The 12,843-nt window shown below is 41.2% G+C and overlaps 1 protein-coding gene across 1 annotated transcript in view; it reads right to left on the bottom strand.

The window, feature by feature from the left end:
* The window catches only part of SERPINI1 (serpin family I member 1), an 89,653-nt gene that overhangs the window by 75,995 nt on the left and 815 nt on the right, over positions 1–12,843 (bottom strand). The gene's annotated exons all lie outside the window — the stretch shown is intronic.

Here is a 12,843-nt window from a genome sequence, read left to right as displayed (position 1 = left end):
CACCCACACAGCTCCACAAATACACCCCATACCTATCCACCCACATCCACACACAACATACATCCACGGTCCCCCACAAACCTTACCCACCCATACCCTGCAATATATGACAGTAAGACTTCATGACAAATAACAGAGCAATTCTTCTGTTGCAAAGAACTCAACAAGCTCACAGCAGGGGAAAATGTTTGTGATGCCAAATTCCTACGCGAAATCTCTGGGTTTCTCTTGTGAATTGCATGTAGGTATTTGCACACCTGCCTGTGCTAATATTATGTATATTTAAGCTAGTGTAAGGACAGAACCCTCCTGTTTCTGTCCTAAGATCCTTTCTTTGTCAACACAGAATGAAAGCTGTGGAGACAAAGCTGTGTCCTCCTAGGGGAGGACAAGAAATAATGGGCACAAGCTGACTGAAGATTGCTTCAGGCTAGATATAAGGAAAAACTTCTTTACAAGCCAAGTGTTTGGAATACACTCCCCCTTAGAGGTGGCACATCTTGATGCCTATCTTGCTAGGGTCATCTGATCCCAACACTCTTTCCTGCCCATGTGCAGGGGGGCTGGACCCAGTGGTCTGTAAGGTCTCTTCCAGCCCCTAACAACTATGAGCAATCACCTCTATATACACAACAAACACACACAAATCAGGACAAAAATATATATTTTTAAATGAAATTAAATGATGTTATTGTGGATGTTTGATTTTTAGTATCTTATTTGTTTTTTCTCCAGTTCTAAGAAGGCAACCCCCCTTCCCAAAAGGTGTACTTCTGGGGCAAAGGGAAGGACCTCCAGTGGCAAAGGTCAGAGGTCAGGGGGCAGGACTTCCAGCCCCAAGACAGCAATCGGGGGCAGGGCAGCTGCCAAGGGGTGGGACTACCCTCGTGGTCCTCGACAGCTAACCAAAACTCATTAAGCGGCCCTCCAGCTGAAATAATTGCCCACCCCTGCTGTAGTACATGAAGTCCAAAATAAGTTTTTGAAAGCAAATGAGGTTTCAGTTCATTACATGCTGGTATCTTTAGCACTTCTTTCTCCATAGACAAACCTAACATTTGTGCTGGGAAAAACACCTTTCTTCTAGCACAAAAAGAGAGCATATAGAACATGTACAAAGACAGCATTTCTATGCTGCTCTTCTTGAAGAGTTGAGCTGTTGCTGCAGCACACAGCTTTCACAATTGTGTGTCACCCTGGACTGTGAAAGGCATAGCAAGAATTTCCCTGAGACCATCAAGGATCCAGGGCAGCAGTCAGAGCAGACCTCATCACTGATTTGCCCACAGAGGTGATGGGGCAGCTTCAGGCCAGAATGCCCATGTACTCCCTCTTTTGCAAGGATTTCCAACACTTCAGATTTCCCAAAAAACTGCAGCACTGGAAATGATTACCTGTCCATATCCACCGTCCCCTGCATCATACCATAACACGCCAGCTGCAATTTCAAAATTTTACTTTGATGCCTTTGTTTATATGAATATTATTCACTCTTAGTTTTTCTATCTCTTACCATCTTTGATTATTCTTCCATAGACTGAACTCTTCGTTTTAACCTCTTTTCACATAGACACAGCAGATCTTGAATCCAATATTCTGCTTTCCCTGCATGGGACTTCAGTTCACACACGAAAGGCAGAACAGATGGAATCTGCCACACAGATCTGAGAAAACGCTGTTAATTTATTACAGCTGAATGCCAGCTTTGCTACAGTTAAAGTGCCCCCCACCCTTTCTGGGTAAAGGAAAGTTCTAGCAGTATATGACTGACTATGCTCCCTTTGTGTGAGCCAGGGCACAAGCCCTACCCACTTGTTCCCGCCACGTACATACCACAGGAAGGACAGAGGAACCCCAGCATTGTAATCAGGTGCTCTCTGAGGGTTTGAGCTCCTCTCCAGGGAAAGCCCTTCTCTTCTCTGCAAGGAGCTGAGAACAAGTATGCTTGGAGCCTCTGTCAAGCACACTGTACTGCAAGTAGGTGAGGATGCTTAATGTTCATCACAGGTTCAGAAGCACTGACATGGAGGAAGGAGGACGATGAGACCCTCTGGCATGAACAGGGCAGTTCACATGTCTCAAGCTGTCTCTCTCTCAAAACACTGCATTGATACCAATAGCTGACTTCTTCATCCCTGTCCAAGCTTCCTGTTCTACAGTTGGATGAGTACAGATGACCCAGATCCAATATTGGGATTTTGTATCTCCACTCTTTTGCCCCACTCCTTCCTTTAGTTGGCATAGACCCACCACCTTTCCATGTCTGCTCTCAACTTACTAGGACATGGAACACAGGGAGGAGGACTGAGCTGGTGTGCATCTGGGTGAGAGTGGTGGTGTTGGGGGAGGTCCGATTGTGATTATTCTAGATGCTTAGCAAGCACTAAATGACTGCGCAGTAACCACCAGTCCCGACACTGCACATGTCATTTCCAATCCTACTGAGCAGTAGCAATGAGCTACTGTGCCGTACTAGTGGCATCCTAGTTCATGCCTGCTATAACAACATGACGTCTCATGCAGACGCACCCACAGTGTAGCAACTCTGAGTTTGCTGCTGCCATGTATGGTAATTCTGGTGATTAGACACAGCAGAAGCAACTTAGTCCGAGATCACAAAGGAAGTCTGTCAAGGAACAGTGAACTGACCCAGATGACCAAAGTCACAGATCCTAATTGCTGGACAAGCCTTCCTTATGCACCCCTCCTATTCCTGCTGTAGTCTTCCTTAAACAAGAACAAAAATAATAGCCCCAGAACATTTCTTAATGACATCATGCCAGTCCCTATATTATCCCACTGTCTCCTCAACCTTCAGCTTCCCTGCTAATGTATGTATTGGACATGCAGAGAACAGGAGATAGAGAGATTCAGCTGAGCTGGTGTAGTCTGTGGTCAGGCTAATCAGTACCAAGAGACACCTGGGACTGTGCTAAATGAGGTATACTTATGCATACCTGAAGCTCTTACTTTTTACCACATATACAGGGACAAAGTCCTTCCCAGATCTTCTATCACAGATCTCCATTTGGCTAAGTGCTTCTAAAACAGTTGCATCAAACTTCCAGAAGTTCAGAGTTTTAACTCAAAAGCTGTGGAACACCTTACCTCAATATCAATAAAGGTATTTCTGGTCAGTGAACATACCAACTACACTTTGAGAAGTAGCACAGGCTCCCTACCACCTGCTTCAAAAAGACACATCTATCACTATGTTATTTCTCTTTAGTATTTGTGAGATATTGTTCAGCACCTCTTGGATCTGGCTGAACTTTTCCCTTTGGCATATCTCTGATGACCCCACTTGCTGTCTTTTGAATGAATGGAATTTAGGGATGTGCTCATCTCTACTCATCAAAAATTAGGAGTGCAGGCCCAATGGCCTGAAAGCCATAGGACTGAATGACATCTGGGTGGTTGGTAGCAGTAACACCAGGATTCCTCAAAGTTCTCAGAATTCGGTTCACTAGGAGGATATTTAGTTTCCCTGGTGTGGACCAGGTACTGGTGGTTGACACAACATGAACGTTGATCCATTGCCCACCAATGGCAAAACACACATTAAGCTGCATATTATTGATAACTGCCCTCTAAGTTCAGTGGCGGAATACAGGCCGTGCTCATGGACACTGAAGATGCTATTACATGGCTTGGTGATTACACACATGCTGACTGACTGCTCAAAGCCATTCCTCCATTTTAGAGTTTATTCATTCCTTTTCTTTCCTCCCTTTCTTGTACTCTTCTACAATTCCTCCCTCGCTGTTCTGTCCTCTGTATTCTTCCCCAACTATTCCGATTCCTTCTATTTGAAATGAACATGTCAATAAACTAGCCTATTTATAGTCAAAATAACTTGGATTTTCCCAAGCCATTTATCACAGAACTTCTCAGGCAAAGAATATCTTGGCTATATAAGTTCTTATTATTTTCATAGAGTACTATGCATCTTTCATTTAGAGCAATGGGATCTCATGTTGAAGATTTGCTATTACAGTAAGTTACTCAGCCTGCCTTGGGTTTTGATTGATTAATATTTATAAATAGTTGGGGGAAACTGTAGAAGATGCTTTCATATGGAAGACTGAATATGTTTCAGGGAGAACCTCCCCCTCCCCCCCCCACCCATGAACTGCTTCAGTGATCTCAAATTGCTATGTGAAGTACACAACAATTAAATGCTCCAATAACTGCTTTAATGTGGACATGGAAAGAAAAGCTTTCTAGGAGAGTAGATTTATTGAACCAATTAAAAATATTTTAAAATATATAAGTTGTAGTTAGGATAATGCCTCCAAGGTCCTCACTGAAAAAAACTGTGTAAGGAATACTGCCACAATAGAGTCCACATACTTACAAACTGAGGCAACTAGAAGATGTATTTCTTTTGTTATTGTATTGAAGAGCAAAATGGAAGTACAGAAGCCTTAGTTTTGTAACAGGAAGCAATTCAAAAGATGTCTTAAGGGTGATTTAGAGACGCACATCTCAAGACTTTAAAGGAAATCATGTTCAGTCAAAAAAAATCAACATGGAGCCGATTCAGAGGCAGAGACGTTTTTTATTTGGACATTAACTATCTCACTCCTGAATAGTGTTCCCTCTAAGCTGTGTGGTGTGCGCAGCCATGCAGGAGTGGGCAGGAATTATCACCTGTACTCATGTAGAGTGTAAAGCAAGTAATATATAATGCCAGAGCAGGTGAAGAACTGGCTGTGCCTGAGCAAGCACCTCCATTTGTATCACAATGGAGATTTCAGTCCTTTGTCACTGAATAATGGCATGCTGATGAGAGTTAAAGTTCTTTCCTTTAGGTGGGATAAGGTAACACAAAAAGGTACACTTGTATACAGATTCAAGCCAGGAGAAGACAGTGGATAAAACAGGGAACTGAAGCTCCTTCAAGCTATCTTGTAATGGCCAGTCACAGCAAAGGAGAACTGACATTTGTACATCTAAGAAATTCTGTTTCACATAAGGGACCTGCATTGTAAAAACATTTGAAGTCCAATTATTCTAAGTTCTTGTTCAGCAAGTAATAGTGATAAATAGTACATTAAAATGAACAGCTACCTGAATAAAGTACAGCATAATCATAAGATACATCCCCCATATTAAAGTATTGAGATAAAACTGAAGTCTGATCATACTTTTTAAACATTCTTGTAACCTGAATTCTCATCTGCAGCAGGTTGTATGTGTCTATGCCTTTAGAGAAATTAAAACTTGAAAAATATTACTTTATTATTTCTAGGCCAGCACACCACTTGAAAGTTAGGTCACATTTAGTTAACTAAAAAAACCCTCCAAACCAAAAACCAACCTAATATTGAATACATTACCGTACAGATGATCTCGCACTGACTCTATATGAAGAGAGACTTTTGTCCATACAAAGAGTATCCAACAGCTTTGCACTCTTTGAGCAAGTCAAGAACGCAGAAATACAAGTCTAAGTTCAGATGCACTATAATGTTAGCTACATTCAGCAGCTTTCATAGATTTTTATTTATGACGTATATTCAATACAATGGTGACACAAAAGTTGAGAATGTAATCACCTAACCATGGAGTGTAGGGGATCAATGTCTTTATACACAAAGTCTCACACTAAGTGACCATGTACAAATGTTCAGTTTCTACCATGATAATTGCTGTTCTCCCAGTAGAAACCCAAAGAATGGAGACATTCAAGCTTTTTCTCCTAGAACAACAATGGCTACTCCTAGAGAAAAATAACCTGGGACTAACCAAGGTTAAACTGCTCCCAGGAGAGTTTCTGAATGTCTTCACAATTTCACCCTTAGCATAGCTCCTATTAGGTACCAGGGGGCATGGAGCCAGGGAACTACTGGGACCAGGGTCCCTGTTCTGGAGAAGGCATGGGGGGCAGCTGTTCCCACCTCATCCCAGAGACCAAGGGAAGGGAAAGAGAAGCTGTTAGCTGTTCCCTGCTTGCTTCTTACTCTGTGGTTTGCAGTGTAAGAAATGGCTGGAGGCTTTGCCATGTAGCTCCTTCTACTCCACTCCCAGGCATGGGAGCCATGCACAGGGAGCACTACCCCATGCCTACTTCCTCTTGCCTCACCACTGCTCAGCTGAGTGGCAGGACTGGTGACTGAAAATCAACATAGGCAGAAGCTGGTCTTGCAAGCTTCTTGGCCATGCTGGCTTCCCCTCAAGTTCCCCTTGTTGCTCAGCTGGGTGGTGGGGATGGTGATTTAAAAGGCAGAGGAAGCCAGGAGCCAGGTTTGGGGAAAGTCTCTGCATTCCTGCCTTCTAGCGTCTCCAGCTTCCCCTTCCTGCTCCCACTGCCCAGTTGACCTGGAGCAGTACAGAGCAAGGCAGGCTGCTCTGCATCCACAGTGAAAAGCTTCCCACCCATCCTGCTCTGTTCTGCTATCAGTTCCCCCAGAGCTCTCTCTGCTCCAAGTCAGCTCACTCTTACTTTTAACTCACTGGAGCAGTGTGGGGTGAGGCAAGCTGCCTGTGCCCCTTCAGAAGGGCTCCTGAAACTACCTCCTCTCTTGACAATCTTCCAGGGTATGCCAGAGTCAGGAGGCCTCCCATGAGAGAATGACCATCCAGCTGATTGGTTGGATGAGGGGGGGGGGAAATTATTCCAGGGTAGAAACCCTCCCCTGTTCTCCGTGGCAGCTACAGGTGGTCAGTTGAGCTCCCGCAAGGGTAGCGGTGGCCTTCTAGTGCCCCCTGGCTCAAGAACTTGCCTCTGATGCTGTTCAACCATAGGGCAGGAGGATGTCTGTACCCAGGTTATATTTCGAACATTAGAAATACCTTCTGGTGGAAATGACTGTCTGTATATAGCCAGTGTTTTGAAAACAGGCACATAAGAACAGCACAGCTATTGCGTAGCCCTGTGACAACAGGTAATGGCCATTTTGCCATGTACTATGACTGGCTACTTTGAATGCGAAGTAACCAGACAACTTTTGTTACGAGTGACTGCTTTGATATAGCCTAGAACCCAGTAAGGAACATAAGTGGAGGTTAAAAAGACTGTGTGTTTGTGTGCAAGACAGACTCTAATCCAACAGAGACAAAATGAAGCTTGTGCTTTTAAGGCACTGCAACATAGCACTGGTTTATTGATTAGAGCACAGCAAGAATAAGTCAGTCATTGGAGTACAAGTTGTATGGGCTATCTTATTAGCTGGATTTATAGTTAGTATAATATCAGATGACCATGTTAGGAGGTAGAACTTGGTGTCTGAAAAATTAAAGAAAAAGCATTCCTCCTTTATATCCGGACTTCTTTGAAAGTTTGAGTTGTGTTTCCTACAGCAATACTAATACAGCCCTTTTGTATTTTTAAAATAGTTTGTGTTACTCCCTAGGTATGCTTGAAATTCTTTGGGAGAACTTTCTTCCAAAAAAATGTATATTCTTATTTCCAAATTTTCCCTGTTTGAGCCAAAGTGCTTGGCTACTTACTATATTTACAGTACAGAAGCAGTTCAACAAACCCCTTAATGCAATTGGTGTGGCTGGTAAATTACATCTCTACCATTTTATATTTGTTCTTTTAAATGTTCATTCCTACAGGATATAAAATGTTACATTTATTGCTACTAGTATTTATTAAAATAGTTTTGCTTTTGTCTATTAGAAAAACCCACACCACAAAAAAACCCCAAACCTCCTATTTTTCTTGCTCATGTGATTTTTTTATGTTGAAAAACAAAGCATTAAGGTTGCAAAGTCAAACACTGAAATATTAGCTCTTAGTTTTATCTTAATTTGCCCCTCACCAGGGAATTTTATCCCAGCTTTAATTTTGTGATCTCACCTTATTTTTCTAACAACGCTCTTGCCTGATTCAGTGCAGAGGATGGATGGTGTTCAAGTAGCAAGGTGGTTGCTCAATATTTTTTTCACCATATAAAATAAAACAAGAATTCTCAAATAGATTTTTCATTATCTAAATAAAGATACACACTTAGATACTGTGTCAGATTTATTTCCGTGTACATCAAGGTCTGGACTTTGGAGATGAAGATCTCCTAACCTGTTAAGACAGGCACAAGGTAAATTTTATCCTCCAAGTGTGCTATTATGAAGTAACCCAGTATACACTGTCTATAAAGTACATGGATTATCAAATGCTCCTTTTTTGCAACAAATGTCTTCAAATATGCCAGAGGCTGTATACAAATGAGGAGCAATTTCTTCTCAAAATTTCAAATTTTCTATAGTACTTTGGTTGCTCAGAAACAAAATAGCTGCGATGCTACAAATAAAATAGGTAAGCAAAGTATTGGTAAAATTTCCCAAGCCCATCAAAATTAAATCAAGAAGGAAAGGCTGAAGGAGTTAAATAATTAAATAGCTAAAATAAACCTAAGTAAGACTAGACACTAATTTTCAATACATTTTACTACTACTGATTTGAAAATAAAGGCATTACAATAAACATCTTGTCTCTAACATCTGTGGCACAATGCTACAGTTGGTGAGCACGTGTATTTGTAACCACGACAGGGTGGCAATGGAAGGTCCGACTGAAAAGCGATGAACTCCAACAGGGTAGGAGGAGGCTAAGATCCTTAGAACAGGCACTTGGCACAGAGAAACATTTTCTGGCATTAGTTCTTGCATGACAGTCCTACAGGAAAATATTTGTTCAGGAAAGGAGCATTCTGTTAAGTAAAATGTTGACAACAGTCATAGGAACAATAAATGACATGGGCTTCATGAGAGCAGATGGGCTGTTTTCCAACATCATGTATGCCTCGGCAGGTCCATTTGTCCATTTGTGAAAATGGACAAAGCATTCACAAAACAGGATGAATGACTTAACCTCAATCCACAAGTGTATATGGAGATACGGATGGGCTCACTGGAGTCCAGAATCATCTTGTGGTCAAGATATAAAAATGGGTTCTGATCCCACCTCTACCACAGACATCCTTGGTCTCCTGAGATAAGTGTTTTAACTGCCTGTGTACCATGCTCTCTCTGAAGAAGCCACGTGAAGATTGTAACACAATTTAAAATGTCTCCTTGCTTACTCATAACATTTGTGGGCACAAAAATTAGAATACAAGAGATTATTGGACAAAACTTCCACAACTAACTTAGTTTCATATGAAAGAGCATTTCCTCCCTTCTTACTGTTCAGCCATTACACAATCAGACTTCCCCAAATTGATCTTAACAGAAGTGAAAATAGATTACACTATGCTCTGATTTCACCTTGCAAAACATGTATATATTTTTTTTTAACAAAAGCTTGCATGTCTATATTTCCATTTATCTATAATGTGTATTGAAACATATCCCTTGGATGATCAAAGACAGATTTTGAACATCAGTTTAGAAATATGGCCAAAAGGTAAGATATAAAATATCTTCCCTCCAAATAAAAGGTCTGGGGTTTCCCTTCCTGCCTCCAGTGTTACATGAAGCATTCAAAACCTGTGCACTTGATATATTTGCTACTTCATAGTAATAAAGTGCAGATCTTACTTATTGAAGCCTGACAAATTAACTGGAAAAGCTATCATTAACACCAATTGATTTTTTCTTCCCATTGTTAGTGTACCTCCACAGGCTTCAAGGGAGACATTACTGGGCTTATGTAAGAGTGAAATGAGAATAAGACCGCTAAAACCAGCTTCATTTTATAGAAAATTTTGGACTCTGCCTTGATTTGTGGAACCAATGGCTTAAAAGCCACCTTGAGTCAGATTTGTAATTTTGCTCCTCTTCATACCATTTTTAAGAACTGAGAGGGTCTGACTGGGCACATTCCCAGTTTCTCATACTCTCTCTCTAAACCAGCAGTTCTCAACCCCCAGGCACCCTCATTAGATTAAAAGCATCTCTCAGAAAAAGCCAGCTCTTAATTTTCACTCATGTTTTGACTACAGAAAAATAATAGAGCACTTCTGTTGCAAAGAGCTCAAAAAGACTCAGACAACAGGTCAGAATTGTTTTAAAACTATGAATTCCTATCTGAAATCTCTTGGTTTCTCTTGTGAATCTTGCTTACACACCTACCAGTGCTAATGTTCCATGGCACATTGTAGCACACTTGAAAGGATCTCAAGGCACCCCAGGGTGCTTCATAGATACTAGGGCTGCAAGGGACAGGAAGTCAGCTAGGGTCAAAGGATCTCAGCAAGATAAGCGTCCAAACATTTCTTAAAAGAGTCCAGAATAGATTCCCTCCACCTCTGGAGGGACTCTATTCCAGGCCTTGGGGACTTGGACAGTAAAGAGGTTTTTCCTGATGTCCAGCCTAAAACGGTCTTGGAGGAGTTCATGACCATTGGACCTTGCCATCCCTTGGAGCACTTTAGTGAACAGGCATTCCCCCTAGATCCTGATGCACACCCCTGACGTACATATAGGCAGCCACCAGGTCACCCCTGAGCCTGTGCTTTTCAAGGCTGAAAAGTCGCATGGCTCTCAGCCTTTCTTCAAAAGGCCTGTTCTATTGTCCTCTGATCATTCACGTGACTCTCCTCTGGACTCTCTCAAGCTTCTCCACATCCTTCTTGAAATGTGGAGCCCAGAATTGGATGCAGTATTCCAGCTGCGGCCTCACCAAGGCCAAGTACAGCGGGTGGATGACATCCTGAGATTTACTCGAGAAGCATCTATGGATGCAAGCCAGGGTTTTGTTTGCTTTACCAGCTGTGACATCGCATTGATGGCTCATGTTCATTTTGTGGTCATTCATGACTCCCAACTCTCTTTCCGCCACGGTGCTAGCGAGCATAGTACTGCCAAGCCTATAAGCGTGCTGCAGGGTTTCCCCCCCCAAGCTAGAGCACCTTACATTTGTTGGTATTGAATGTCATCTGCTTAACAATCACTGCTCTAAAGCATCCACTGTTTGCCACTATGGGAGACAAGGGACTGGGTGAGATGGATGTTTAGCATGGATAGTTCTTATGTTCTGGTTTTACCCACTATCATTAACACTGAAAATAGAGGAAGGGGGAGGAAGGGCAAAGACTACAACTCTCACTTGCAGTTTACTGAGCCTGAACAAGCCATACTTTTCACTTGCCCTCACCATTACATTTATTTTAGAGCTAGGATGCTGGTAGAGGTAAGACCTGACTCTGTAAAAAAAAAGGAAGCAAAAATTACCAGTCGGGTCATCTCTCATTTCCTTAGTGGGAAGGAGGAGAGGAAAAGCGTGTGTGCGTGGGGAGCGGGCAAGGCTCAAATCACATGGCTGTCATTCAATCAACTATGAGCTGTCACTTCTTAAATTGGGCCAGTTTGAATGAAGCTCTCCAAACATTTACCTCAAAATTTGCTTCTTTTATGCAGTTCCACAAGAACGAAGTAGAAGTTGCTGTGCCTTATATTATCAAACACCTATCAATGCTTTGACTTACACTATGAAAGCATACATCTAGTGTGCCTTAACTATATTTTAAGATTTGCACTATAAAGTAATTAAAGACTGTTATTTGTAGTAAATTAAAAAAAATTCCCCACTTCCCCCTAAAACCAACACAACCAACATAAACCAGTTTTGAAAAAGCAGGATGAAATAAAGGAAGAAAATATGTATTAAGCTGTAACTAAAGACTCCAGTATGAGGAAGCTACATTCAGGGTTAAAGAATTTGGGGGAGATGTCAGCTATTTAATAATATTTTGATATAACATAAATCTACCCCAACCCATTTTATGGATTGTTTCACAGAAGAGGGGACATGCACACACTTTTATTCAATGATAGTAGCTTAATTCTTTACCAGATTCAGCTGCAGAGTATGCGAAGATTATTCAACCAAAAGTCCTCAAGAAGCAAAGCCAACAGCAATTAGTGACATGCATTAAAATTTACGAACATTACACAAATTCTAAGTGTTCTCCACAGATAACAAGGGATGTGCATTATTGGGTATCTGATGAATCACACAAGAATAGATTAAGACAAAAGAAAGAGGAATGAAATACATATTTTTCCAATGGAGCACAACATTCCAGATGTCTTCCCGAGCGTTCTTGCCTTCTTTTGCATTAAATTACTAATGTCGTTACATGTGATGAACAGTTCCACATTGTATTGCTGTCGCCTATATTTGGGGTTTCTGTTCCCACACTACAGAGCCAGGTGCCACAAAGGTATATATGGCTTTGTATTATGATACTCTTTGTGAGAAAATGATAACCACTGGTTGATAAGCTTAATCATTTACCTATTCATTCAGCTGGTGGCATCTCTCATGCATGCGTCTCCGAACACATAGGAAGTGTTAATATATTAGGTATCATACAATATACAGTACATTTTTAAACTTTCTGTTTTTACATTTATGTAATTAAAATCAAAGAGATGCAATGGATTCTGAAATCCAATTTATTAAAAAAGCATTTCTTGATTTTAGATACTATTTAAAGCTTCAAGTTCTAAAGCTTTCCTACAATAAAGCCTAATTTGCTCTTTGTAGATAAGACACAGTACCACTGTCTGCAGCTTGATGAACTTAAAGTAGTAATAATATTTTTAAGTTAACGGAGTCTTGTATTTAAAGAGCTCAATGAGCTGTACACAATTATTAGAGTATCTTGATTTTTATTCCTAAAGGCGGTCTGAAATAAAACTTAGTTTTTCTCCGGTTTTTTTTAAGCCCCGGGGGGGGAATTATCATATAAGTAGGCTTAGAAATATATGTTGTCAGAGATTCATTTTATTAAGCTGTCAAGATGTGAAACTTTCAACGAGGCTGATTTCAAATATTGCGTGTCACACGGTTTAGCGAACCACACGATACAACCTACAGCATATAATAAATGAGAAAGACACTTTAATGGGATGCTGTCACACGCTTTCAAATTGAAGAAGGAAAAC

Source organism: Alligator mississippiensis, chromosome 7 (assembly GCF_030867095.1).
Source record: "Alligator mississippiensis isolate rAllMis1 chromosome 7, rAllMis1, whole genome shotgun sequence".
NCBI classification, from domain to species: Eukaryota; Metazoa; Chordata; order Crocodylia; family Alligatoridae; genus Alligator; species Alligator mississippiensis.
The sequence above is the reverse complement of the archived record's forward strand: the minus strand, read 5'-3'. Positions and strand labels throughout refer to the sequence as shown.